At 48.0% G+C, this 13,798-nt stretch overlaps 1 pseudogene; it reads right to left on the bottom strand.

Annotated features, from left to right (window-relative positions):
* Positions 1 to 1,659: 1,659 nt before the first annotated feature.
* LOC135531023 (ubiquitin carboxyl-terminal hydrolase 22-like) overlaps positions 1,660 to 13,798 on the bottom strand; it is a 35,072-nt pseudogene continuing 22,933 nt past the window's right edge.

Here is a 13,798-nt window from a genome sequence, read left to right as displayed (position 1 = left end):
GTAACCAGCAGGCAGCCTAGTGGTTAGAGCGTTGGGCCAGTAACCAGCAGGTAGCCTAGTGGTTAGAGCGTTGGGCCAGTAACCAGCAGGTAACCTAGTGGTTAGAGCGTTGGGCCAGTAACCAGCAGGTAACCTAGTGGTTAGAGCGTTGGGCCAGTAACCAGCAGGCAGCCTAGTGGTTAGAGCGTTGGGCCAGTAACCAGCAGGTAGCCTAGTGGTTAGAGCGTTGGGCCAGTAACCAGCAGGTAACCTAGTGGTTAGAGCGTTGGGCCAGTAACCAGCAGGTAGCCTAGTGGTTAGAGCGTTGGGCCAGTAACCAGCAGGTAGCCTAGTGGTTAGAGCGTTGGGCCAGTAACCAGCAGGCAGCCCAGTGGTTAGAGCGTTGGGCCAGTAACCAGCAGGTAGCCTAGTGGTTAGAGCGTTGGGCCAGTAACCAGCAGGTAGCCTAGTGGTTAGAGCGTTGGGCCAGTAACCAGCAGGTAGCCTAGTGGTTAGAGCGTTACACTGTAATGCACTTCATCGGCACATTGAGAAGAATGCTCAGCTGGGCATCAGTCCAAATCAAACGTTCAAAACAATATTGTGACGAAACATGCAACTCATGGACAGCCAAATAGAACCCCTGCACATTTGGATACTAAAAGGTTTGTCTCGGAACTAGGAGGATCCAGGAGAGGGAAAAGGGACAATTGATGGATAGGCCTAAACAATTTTACAGAAAATGTAAATGGGGCATTGTGTGAGAGAAGAGCGAGCTAGAAGAAGCGCATCATCTCTGTGTCCAATGGCAACAGGCATGCACTGAGAAAGGCCTTGACTGATGTGGTAACCATGGAACCAGAGAAAAGGAGAGAGAGTTCTGTGTACAACACCACAGAGGAAGTTAAAAATAAATCTGGCAGACACACGAGGAGGAGGAGGATGAAGGAAGTGAAGGAATCCAGAGGAACAGCTGGGAGTCAGGGGTTCATTTGATTAATGGTACAATGCACAGTGAGTGAGAGTGTGCTACTGTGGAAAGCCCTGACCCAATTAACACTGTGGTGGGAGTCTGGGGGCTGGGGTAGGGCGTGATGACAGGAGCGACCGACACGGCTCAGTGTATTTGTGTGTGTGTGTGTGTATAGATCAAAACCTTACTGTGACACCCCACTGAACGACCGACATGGCTCAGTGTGTGTGTGTGTGTGTGTGTGTATAGATCAAAACCTTACTGTGACACCCCACTGAAAGACGACACACGGCTCAGTGTGTGTGTGTGTGTGTATAGATCAAAACCTTACTGTGACCCCCCCCGAAGAACCTTTAACCACTATCACACCCTAACAGATTACCTTAGCATTACCACCCTCATTCATCTGTCACCATTCTCCTCAGACAATATCACAGCCCGGCAATTACATCCTTTTACTTATCTGTACTGTATATAGACCCATAATTACATAGAAATATAATCAAATGGAAATTCCAATGGATCTGTGTTATTTCTACGCCAACGTCCCAAACGGCACCCCGTTCCCTTCACAGTGTACTAATTCTTACCAGAGCTCTGTGGACCCCGGTCAAATGTAGTGCACTAAATACGAGACAGACTTGGATAATTACCATGTAAGAATCACAGGGTCATTCATACTCTATGTGGTTGAGGATTAAACATGTCTAGCCCTCCCACAGAGCTGACAGGGGAACAGACAGGCTTAGAGAATGACATTTGTCTGCCTGAGACTAAGTACTGGCTCCCAGTAGAACGTTAATGCTACGGAGAAGGACGGGCTCTGCTCAATGTCTCTGAAGAGGACAGTTCTCTCAGGCAGAGAGAGGCCTGAATCTGCCTGTGTCTGTATGTGTGTGTGTGTGTATGTGTGTGTGTGAGAGAGAGAGATAATGGTCATGACAACATAAGCTAGCACGTGCACATTTTTACCTAGATTGTGTCGTTTGTTTTTGGCGTGCTCGTGGATGTGTTTCTTTGTGAAGCAGCCGAAGAAGACGCAGGAGAGACAGGAGTGGAGCCGGTTCAGGTGGGCGCCACACATGTGACAGATACATGATTTGGCCTGCAGGGGGCGAGAGAGACAAAGAGGGGCGATAGAAGGATGGAAGGGAAGGTGACGAGAGAGGGGGGAGGAAAGGGAGGGGATGGAGAGAGAGAGGTTGAGAGAGAGTCAGAATTAAAAAGAATATACATTGACATCTGAGCATTGAAAAGAAAGATGTCATCGTAGCCTGCACTCAAATAGAAGATGGATGTTACGTGCGGTTAGGTTTTTCCTATTCAAACATAGGCGGCGTGTCCATTAGGGGGAGGCTTTCCTTAAAGTCAATTGAATTGCCAAAATTATATAGCCTATTGAGCCTAATACTTTCTATACAGAAATACATGTCATACTTCTAAATAAGCAACTATAGCATGATTTGGCGACAGAGGATCATTAGCTTATCTTTAAAAAAACATTTAAATATATTGCCTACAATCAGAAGGAAATGCAGCACGTGCAATTTGGGCAGATTATTGTTTGGTTGCGACTGTCTGGGAAAAGTAGAGGCCAAGCCAGGCATATTGTAATATTTCAAAATACAATCACAGGAAAACATTGTTTAGAAAGCAAATGGTTATTGCTGTAGAGAAAAAAACAATTAAAATACTAATGTATTTTCATTGTCATTAGGGGGTGGGGGGGTTCAGTGTTACTTAAAAAGTTTGTTTTTGGACAATAATTTCCTCCTCCAGTTTAGATGGACGTCATATTGTACTTGCGTCTCCCCTTCTGGTAACCTATTATATGAACAACGTTGGTTTTATTGATGTGTCTGTCAGCAGAGTAGGCTACCTTGGAATTCGACATATTAAAAAAGATTCTGCTAACGTCTCCAGTCATATAAAGTGTAGTAGAAATGAATGTGTTTATGAAAAGGCCACATTTTACTCATGCAAAGAATGAAGAAGCGTATCTGATACAGTCTAGGTCTACTCTACCCTGTACGGGCTCAGTCATGCACTGAACCTCTTTATGCATACACTAGTTTAGTTATTTTATTATCTGAAATTACTATCCAATCTACTCATCACATTACGAATAGTAGATTATCGTACATAAATTGCACATGTGATGATTCATGGAATGCTTTAATATAGGGTGCATTTTTATGGTGAAAATGAGCTTCCCCAAAGTTGAAACTCATGTGGTGCCTATATATGCCTGTTGACTACACCAGTTGTAAGGGGGGGGATACATGTCACTGTACTGAATTGATCCTCTTTTTAACAGACATCAAAACTGTTCTCCACATCATTTGAATAGCCTATAGAAACGTTGTGCAACATGAGCTCATGGGTTCTCATGATGTGTTTGATTTGATTCTGGATTACATTTATGTCAGAGTGATTAGAGGGACAACAGAACGCTAGGTACCAGGCCACTAGCGACTGGCAGTTAAGCAAGTTTGGTAGGCTACTACTCATCAGAGAAGCTTTGGAAAAGCCTAGTTACCATTAAAAACGTTTGTGTGTAATTTGACTGTGGTCATGATGGTAATACAGTCACCGTAACAGCCCTAAGATGAAGGCAGACAGAGTAGTGATGGTTGGGCCCTTTGAGAAACACCATGTGGTACAATATATAAAAGCAGACATTCTGCTTGTCCACAGCACACCATGCTCCATGCTCCTGGTTGGATTCATGCATGGTGGGAGAAAAGCATCTTTGACACTGACAGCTGGAGTGTGAGAGTGTGACATAGTGCCTCAGAGAGAGGGATTTATAGAACCATTAGAATGCCTGGTCTTTAGTGGACCTGCCACACTGAGCTCTGCAGGGCCTGAGGCCAGAGGGAGAGGAGGGGACGTGGTGAGAGTGAGGGGCGTTGTGAGTGAGTGAGTGAGTGAGTGGTGGTGGTGGTGGTGGTGAGAGCAAGCGGCGACACAGACAGAGACAAAGAGAGAGAGCGACACAGACAGAGAGAGAGACGGAGAGAGAGAGAGGAGAGAGACATGTTAGAGTAGAGATGTACGAAATAAATATTCTAGAGTTTTCTCTGGCAGCAGAGAGAAAACATGGGAGGAAAAGAAAGAGGGGAGAAAGGCATCAACTGAGGAAAGACAGAGAGAGGAGCCAGACATACGAGACACATCCCTGATGCTGCTCTGATGACCGAAGACAGTCCCATAGCCCTGATGCTGCTCTGACTGAAGACAGTCCCATAGCCCTGATGCTGCTCTGATGACCAAAGACAGTCCTATAGCCCTGATGCTGCTCTGACTGAAGACAGTCCCATAGCCCTGATGCTGCTCTGACTGAAGACAGTCCCATAGCCCTGATGCTGCTCTGACTGAAGACAGTCCCATAGCCCTGATGCTGCTCTGATGACCAAAGACAGTCCCATAGCCCTGATGCTGCTCTGACTGAAGACAGTCCCATAGCCCTGATTCTACTCTGATGACCAAAGACAGTCCCATAGCCCTGATGCTGCTCTTGTGACCGAAGACAGTCCCATAGCCCTGATGCTGCTCTGGTGACCGAAGACAGTCCCATAGCCCTGATTCTACTCTGATGACCAAAGACAGTCCTATAGCCCTGATGCTGCTCTGATGACCGAAGACAGTCCCATAGCCCTGATGCTGCTCTGATGACCGAAGACAGTCCCATAGCCCTGATGCTGCTCTGGTGACCGAAGACAGTCCCATAGCCCTGATGCTGCTCTTGTGACCGAAGACAGTCCCATAGCCCTGATGCTGCTCTGATGACCAAAGACAGTCCCATAGCCCTGATGCTGCTCTGATGACCAGACAGTCCCATAGCCCTGATGCTGCTCTTGTGACCGAAGACAGTCCCACAGCCCTGATGCTGCTCTGGTGACCAAAGACAGTCCCATAGCCCTGATGCTGCTCTGATGACCAAAGACAGTCCCATAGCCCTGATGCTGCTCTTGTGACGAGGACAGTCCCTTAGCCCTGATGCTGCTCTGGTGACCAAAGACAGTCCCATAGCCCTGATTCTACTCTGATGACCAAAGACAGTCCCATAGCCCTGATGCTGCTCTGGTGACCAAAGACAGTCCCATAGCCCTGATGCTGCTCTGATGACCAAAGACAGTCCCATAGCCCTGATTCTACTCTGATGACCAAAGACAGTCCCATAGCCCTGATTCTACTCTGATGACCAAAGACAGTCCCATAGCCCTGATTCTACTCTGATGACCGAAGACAGTCCCATAGCCCTGATGCTGCTCTGGTGACCGAAGACAGTCCCATAGCCCTGATGCTGCTCTGATGACCGAAGACAGTCCCATAGCCCTGATGCTGCTCTGATGACCAAAGACAGTCCCATAGCCCTGATGCTGCTCTGGTGACCGAAGACAGTCCCATAGCCCTGATTCTACTCTGATGACCAAAGACAGTCCCATAGCCCTGATGCTGCTCTGATGACCAAAGACAGTCCCATAGCCCTGATGCTGCTCTGGTGATCGAAGACAGTCCCATAGCCCTGATTCTACTCTGATGACCAAAGACAGTCTATAGCCCTGCCTGAAGCTGATGGGACTGACAAAACAACCACATGGAGGAGCTCTGTACTGTGTTGTAGTGATGAATACAGGAGATTGATGGAGAGAATGGAGGGATGGAGAGAAAGGTGGGATGGAGAGAAATGAGAGAGACAGCAGAGAGAGTGGGAGAGATGGAGAGGGATGGAAGAAATGAGAGAAAGACAGCAGAGAGAGTGGGAGAGATGGAGAGGGATGGAGAAATGAGAAAGACAGCAGAGAGAGTGGGAGAGATGGAGAGAGGGATGGAGAAATGAGAGAAAGACAGCAGAGAGAGTGGGAGAGATGGAGAGAGGGATGGAGAAATGAGAGAAAGACAGCAGAGAGAGTGGGAGAGATGGAGAGAGGGATGGAGAAATGAGAGAAAGACAGCAGAGAGAGTGGGAGAGATGGAGAGAGGGATGAGAAATGAGAAAAGACAGCAGAGAGAGTGGGAGAGATGGAGAGATGGAGAAATGAGAAAGACAGGATGGGAGAAATGAGAAATGAAAGACAGCGGAGAGAGTGGGAGAGATGGAGAGAGGGATGGGAAATGAGAGAAAGACGGCGGAGTGGTGGGAGAGATGGGATGGAGAAATGAGAGAAAGACAGCGGAGAGAGTGGGAGAGATGGAGGGATGGAGAAATGAGAGAGACAGCAGAGAGAGTGGGAGAGATGGAGAGAGAGGAAAGATGGACAGAGGCGAGATGAGGGGGAGAGGAGGAGAGAGTCAAAGATGGAGCGACAGAAAGGAGAGGTGAGAAAGAGAGCTCTAATAAAAGCCATCAGGAAACAGGCGTCACTACGTCACCTGCTGGGCAGAGGGAGGGAGAGGGGAGGAAAGAAATGTGGAATAGAGCAGGAGAAATATTAAAGTCTAAAATCTGCAGTTTAGTGTCCATTTCAACCATGTTTCTGGAAATGTGAGTAAGAGATAGTAAGAACACAGTAACCACTGACATGACGCTCACTGACACACACCAAGGTATTAGGCCAAGAGCAAAGAACACCACACAAAGTGTAGGCTACAGTCACCTGACGAACAGCAACACAATAAAACAACCCGACACCATTACGACAGCATGGAGAACCTTTGTAAAGGGGTCATAAAAGATCCAGCACGTTCTCAGTTTCACTTCCTCCACATTATATCACTATGGAACACAGACTCCAGCCCTGTTCCTGGAGGGTTACAGTCCTGTAGGTTTTAACTCCAGCCCTGTTCCTGGAGAGTTACAGTCCAGTAGGTTTTGACTCACACCCTGTTCCTGGAGAGTTACAGTCCAGTAAGGTTTGCTCAGCCTGTTCCTGGAGGGTTACAGTCCAGTAGGTTTTAACTCCAGCCCTGTTCCTGGAGAGTTACAGTCCAGTAGGTTTTAACTCCAACCCTGTTCCTGGAGAGTTACAGTCCAGTAGGTTTTAACTCCAGCCCTGTTCCTGGAGAATTACAGTCCAGTAGGTTTTAACTCCAACCCTGTTCCAGGAGAGTTACAGTCCAGTAGGTTTTAACTCCAGCCCTGTTCCTGGAGAGTTACAGTCCAGTAGGTTTTAACTCCAGCCCTGTTCCCGGAGAGTAACAGTCCAGTAGGTTTTAACTCCAGCCCTGTTCCTGGAGAGTTACAGTCCAGTAGGTTTTAACTCCAGCCCTGTTCCTGGAGAGTTACAGTCCTGTAGGTTTTAACTCCCACCCTGTTCCTGGAGAGTTACAGTCCAGTAGGTTTTAACTCCAGCCCTGTTCCTGGAGGGTTACAGTCCAGTAGGTTTTAACTCCAGCCCTGTTCCTGGAGAGTTACAGTCCAGTAGGTTTTAACTCCAGCCCTGTTCCTGGAGGGTTACAGTCCAGTAGGTTTTAACTCCAGCCCTGTTCCTGGAGAGTTACAGTCCAGTAGGTTTTAACTCCAGCCCTGTTCCTGGAGGGTTACAGTCCAGTAGGTTTTAACTCCAGCCCTGTTCCTGGAGAGTTACAGTCCAGTAGGTTTTAACTCCAACCCTGTTCCAGGAGAGTTACAGTCCAGTAGGTTTTAACTCCAGCCCTGTTCCTGGAGAGTTACAGTCCAGTAGGTTTTAACTCCAGCCCTGTTCCTGGAGGGTTACAGTCCAGTAGGTTTTAACTCCAGCCCTGTTCCTGGAGAGTTACAGTCCAGTAGGTTTTAACTCCAACCCTGTTCCTGGAGAGTTACAGTCCTGTAGGTTTTAACTCCCACCCTGTTCCTGGAGAGTTACAGTCCAGTAGGTTTTAACTCCCACCCTGTTCCTGGAGAGTTACAGTCCAGTAGGTTTTAACTCCCACCCTGTTCCTGGAGAGTTACAGTCCAGTAGGTTTTAACTCCAACCCTGTTCCTGGAGAGTTACAGTCCAGTAGGTTTTAACTCCCACCCTGTTCCTGGAGAGTTACAGTCCTGTAGGTTTTAACTCCAGCCCTGTTCCTGGAGAGTTACAGTCCAGTAGGTTTTAACTCCAACCCTGTTCCTGGAGAGTTACAGTCCAGTAGGTTTTAACTCCAGCCCTGTTCCTGGAGAGTTACAGTCCAGTAGGTTTTAACTCCAGCCCTGTTCCTGGAGGGTTACAGTCCAGTAGGTTTTAACTCCAGCCCTGTTCCTGGAGAGTTACAGTCCAGTAGGTTTTAACTCCAACCCTGTTCCTGGAGGGTTACAGTCTAGTAGGTTTTAACTCCAACCCTGTTCCTGGAGAGTTACAGTCCAGTAGGTTTTAACTCCAACCCTGTTCCTGGAGAGTTACAGTCCAGTAGGTTTTAACTCCAACCCTGTTCCTGGAGAGTTACAGTCCAGTAGGTTTTAACTCCAACCCTGTTCCTGGAGAGTTACAGTCCAGTAGGTTTTAACTCCAACCCTGTTCCTGGAGAGTTACAGTCCAGTAGGTTTTAACTCCAACCCTGTTCCTGGAGAGTTACAGTCCAGTAGGTTTTAACTCCAACCCTGTTCCTGGAGAGTTACAGTCCAGTAGGTTTTAACTCCAACCCTGTTCCAGGAGAGTTACAGTCCAGTAGGTTTTAACTCCAGCCCTGTTCCAGGAGAGTTACAGTCCAGTAGGTTTTAACTCCAGCCCTGTTCCTGGAGAGTTACAGTCCAGTAGGTTTTAACTCCAGCCCTGTTCCTGGAGAGTTACAGTCCAGTAGGTTTTAACTCCAGCCCTGTTCCTGGAGAGTTACAGTCCAGTAGGTTTTAACTCCAGCCCTGTTCCTGGATAATTACAGTGCAGTAGGTTTTAACTCCAGCCCTGTTCCCGGAGAGTAACAGTCCAGTAGGTTTTAACTCCAGCCCTGTTCCTGGAGAACTACAGTCCAGTATGTTTTAACCTGTGCCCTTGCACCCAGTGATCCTCCTGTCACTGGAGTCAGTGTTTTCCAAAGATATATGTTCTTACTGAGGGAGTAAAGCATTGTGAAGCAACATCCAGTGATGCAAACAACAATCGCTGTGTCCAACAACTGGCCCCAATTCTTGTGTGAGGTGTGGAGCCATAGTTAGACCTAAATGACTACGTTTGTGGGGAAACAGGGCTCTCTGAACAATGCCACATTGGCAGACAGATAGAAAGGCAGTAATGCATTGACATTACACTGTGGCCTGTCTCTGAGTCATGAGTCGCAGTTTCACAGGACTGATTCCTTTTGTGTTCCCTCTCCTAACCATGGTGAAAGAGCTGCAGTGTGCAGTCTGGCCAGCAGGGATGTCAGAAACGTCTAATTTTCCTACCATGTCATCTCCACAGAGCCCAGAGTAATGCTGCCGGCAGGCTGCAGCCACTAAACATTCATCATAGAAGGACCAGATACACTGTGAGAGTAGACGAGGCTATTGTCCACCTACACAGTTATGACTGCTACGGTGGTGATATAAGATTGCAGTTATATCATCATATCACTGAAATAGGACACACACACACATCTATGTTGTTGCACGGCCTTAGGAGCCCGGGGAGGATTGATGATGGTGCAGTAAACTGGACATTCTCAGGGCCACATACACTAAGCTCTGTTTTCATTCAGTCTGGAGTGGGTGGGGCTTATCACACTGGGATGAATGGGATCAATTGGAGAGGGGCGGGGTCTAATAGTGACAGGCGAAGGAGAATCACATTTAGACTGGAGCCTGATAACACACACACAGGCTAGTCAGGGCCCTCCAACCCTGTTCCTGGAGAGCTACCCTCCTGTAGGTTTAAATGCCAACCGTGTTCCTGGAGAGCTATCCTCCTGTAGGTTAATGTAGGTTAATGGAGTTAAAACCTACTGACTGTAACTCTCCAGGAACATGGTTGGAGTTAAAACCTACAGGACTGTAACCCTCCAGGAACAGGTTGGAGTTAAAACCTACTGGACTGTAACTCTCCAGGAACAGGGTTGGAGTTTTTTTATTTCACCTTTATTTAACCAGGTAGGCTAGTTGAGAACACCTTTATTTAACCAGGTAGACTAGTTGAGAACACCTTTATTTAACCAGGTAGGCTAGTTGAGAACACCTTTATTTAACCAGGTAGACTAGTTGAGAACACCTTTATTTAACCAGATAGGCTAGTTGAGAACAAGTTCTCATTTGCAACTGCGACTTGGTCAAGATAAAGCATAGCAATTCGACACATACAACAACACAGTTACACATGGAATAAACAAAACAGTCAATAATATAGTAGAACAAAAAGAAAACAAAAAGTCTATATACAGTGAGTGCAAATGAGGTAAGTTAAGGAAATAAATAGGCCATGGTGGCGAAGTAATTACAATATAGCAATTAAACACTGGAATGGTAGATTGGCAGAATGAATGTGCAAGTAGAGATACTGGGGTGCAAAGGAACAAAATAAATAAATACAGTATGGGGATGAGGTAGGTAGATAGATGGGCTGTTTACAGATGGGCTATGTACAGGTACAGTGATCTGTGACCTGCTCTGACAGCTGGTGCTTAAAGCTAGTGAGGGAGATGTGAGTCTCCAGCTTCAGAGATTTTGCAGTTTGTTCCAGTCATTGGCAGCAGAGAACTGGAAGGAAAGACGACCAAAGGAGGAATTGGCTTAGGGGGACCAGTGAGATATACCTGCTGGAGCGCATGCTAAGAGTGGGTGCTGCTATGGTGACCAGTGAGCTGAGATAAGGCGGGGCTTACCTAGCAGAGACTTGTAGATAACCTGAAGCCAGTGGGTTTGAAGCGACGAGTATGAAGCAAGGGCCAACCAACGAGAGCGTACAGGTCGCAATGGTTGGTAGTGTATGGGGCTTTGGTGACAAAACGGATGGCACTGTGATAGACTGCATCCAGTTTGTTGGGTAGAGTGTTGGGAGGCTATTTTAAAGATGACGTCGCCGAAATCGAGGATCGGCAGGATGGTCAGTTTTACGAGGGTATGTTTGGCAGCTTGAGTGAAAGATGCTTTGTGCGATATAGGAAGCCGATTCTAGATTTAATTTTGGATTGGAGATGCTTAAGCATGTCCTAGTTTAGGTCCCCATTAGCACGAGCTCAGAAGATAGATGGGTGGCAATCAATTCACATATGATATCGAGGGCACAGCTGGGGGCAGAGGGAGCCCATAGCAAGCGGCAACAGTGAGAGACTTCTTTCTGTAAAGGGGAATTTTTAGAAGTAGAAGCTCAAATTGTTTGCATACAGACTTGGATACTAATACAGAACTCTGCAGGCTATCTTTGCAGTAGATTGCAACACCGCCCCCTTTGGCAGTTCTATCTTTGGGGAAAATGTTATAGTTAGCGATGGAGATTTAGGTTTTTGGTGGTTTTCCTAAGCCAGTATTCAGACACTGCTAGGACATCCGGGTTGGCAGAGTGTGCTTATTAAGCAGTGAGTAAAACAAACTAATGGAGTAGGCTTCTAAAGTTAACATGCATGAAACCAAGGCTTTTATGGTTACAGAAGTCAACAAATGAGAGCACCTGGGGAGTGGGAGTGGAGCTAGGCACTGCAGGACCTGGATTAACCTCCACATCACCAGAGGAACAAAGGAGAGGTAGGATAAGGGTACGGCTAAAGGCTATACGAACTGGCCGTCTATCACGTTCAGAACAGAGAGTAAAAGGAGCAGGTTTCTGGGAACGATAGCATAGATTCAAGGCATAGTGTACAGACAAAGGTAAGGTAGGATGTGAGTACATTGGAGGTAAACCTAGGCATCGAGTAATGATGAGAGAGATGTTGTCTCTAGAGACGTTTAAACCACGTGATGTCATCGCATATGTAGGAGGTGGAACAACATGGTTGGTTAAGGCATATTGAGCAGGGCTAGAGGGTCTACAGTGAAATAAGACAGTAATCACTAACCAGGACAGTAATCGACGAGGCATATTGATATTAGAGAGAGGCATGCGTAGCAAAGTGAACTTATGGGTACACTGGGTACACGGCGATTCGGACAGTTAGTAGGCCGATGCTAACAAGCTAACAGTTAGTTGACGGGGCAGGCAAGCTAGCAGTTAGCAGACAGGGGCTAGCAAGTTAGCTTTTGGGGGACGTCACGATGGGGGTAAGTCTGTTTTTGCGTCTTCGTGCGGTGACGTTGATAGACCAGTCTTTGGATTAGTAGGGTTCCAAGTAGCTCTAAGGAGCTAGTAGGCTGCTGTTAGCAGAATGGGCCTTCAGAGGACGTCGCGCCCGAGGGGCCTGTTGGAAACCTCAGGCAGATTATGTCGGTATTTCATTCGTAGAGGATTGGCGGTGTTCCGTGCCCCGTACCGGCAGTAGACCGGGTCCGGATATTGTAGCCCAGGAGTGGGCATCAGTGGTAGCACAGGAGCCCTAGCCGGGCTAGCTTCAGGCTAATTGGTGCTTGCTCCGGGATGGAAAATCTAGCCAGGATTGCGGTTAGCTAGTTGCGAAGATCCAGATGAAAATGTTCAGAGTTTGCGGTAGGAATCCGGGGATATGGAGAGAAATAGGTCCGTTATGCTCTGGTTTGAGTCACGTTGTTCGAACTGGCAAGAGATTTCCAAGCTAAAGGTTAGCTGATGATCGCTAGCAATGATTTTCTCACTGATAGATGGTAGGTAGTTAGCTGGCTAGCTTCAGTTGAGGGATTCCAGATCCGAAGTAAATAGAAATACTTTATAAAAAAGCAGATCCACATCACATTGGATGAGGCGGTTGCAGGAGAGTATTTAGAAGTTGAGGTTTATGAAAATATTTTAAAAAGATATGCGAAGAAAAAGATGTAAAACGAGATATACAAGGGACACGACAGGACAAAGACGTCTGACTGCGACGCCATGTTGGATTCGGATGTTAAAACCAACAGGAACTGTCCAGGAACAGGGTTCAGAGCAAGAGATGGAGAGTAGAATGAGGCTGAAAGGCTTATATGAACGAGAGAGCGAGAAAGAAGCAGAAAGATGAGAAAAAGAGGAGAAAGAGAGAGAGGAAGGATGCAGGAAGTGTGATTGTGATCATAAGTAGACAGACAAGGCAGGCTAGTGCTCTAAAGACAGTCCCTCCTACACCTCATTATCATTAACTCTCTGCTCCAGACCCTCCCCCTCAGCTCTTCAAGAGAGATGCTTCTGTTGATGTCTTTCCAGCACCCCTCCTAACTTTCTGCATTGCACCAGAGCTCCAGTCAAAACACAGCTACCACTGTCAATGTTGCAACTGCACTCCCCTGCACCCCAACCCTCGGGCCCTCTTCCCTGGGTAAAAATCCATTCCTACCCCCCCCCCATTTCACACACACTCGTTCCCATGCAGCCTGCCAGCCAGACCCTGTACTATTCCTCAGTGTCAGCAGTAACCCTCCCTCCAACTTCCTGAGGCTTTTAATGTCCTATTAGATCGGCAAAGGAAGAGAGACTGTTGAGAGTGGGGGAGACAGGCGGGGCAGGGGGAGACAGGCGGGGCAAGGGTGAGAGAGACAGGCGGGGCAAGGGTGAGAGAGACAGGCGGGGCAAGGGTGAGAGAGACAGGCGGGGCAAGGGTGAGAGAGACAGGCGAGGCAAGGGGAGACAGGCGGGGCAAGGGGAGACAGGCGGGGCAAGGGTGAGAGAGACAGGCGGGGCAAGGGTGAGAGAGACAGGCGGGGCAAGGGTGAGAGAGACAGGCGGGGCAAGGGTGAGAGAGACAGGCGGGGCAAGGGTGAGAGACAGGCGGGGCAAGGGTGAGTGAGACAGGCGGGGCAAGGGTGAGAGAGACAGGCGGGGCAAGGGTGAGAGAGACAGGCGGGGCAAGGGGGAGGAGCAGGCGGGGCAAGGGGAGACAGGCGGGGCAAGGGGAGACAGGCGGGGCAAGGGGAGACAGGCGGGGCAAGGGGAGACAGGC

Source organism: Oncorhynchus masou, unplaced genomic scaffold (genome assembly GCF_036934945.1).
Source record: "Oncorhynchus masou masou isolate Uvic2021 unplaced genomic scaffold, UVic_Omas_1.1 unplaced_scaffold_1493, whole genome shotgun sequence".
In the NCBI taxonomy this organism is placed as follows: Eukaryota; Metazoa; Chordata; class Actinopteri; order Salmoniformes; family Salmonidae; genus Oncorhynchus; species Oncorhynchus masou.
The sequence above is the reverse complement of the archived record's forward strand: the minus strand, read 5'-3'. Positions and strand labels throughout refer to the sequence as shown.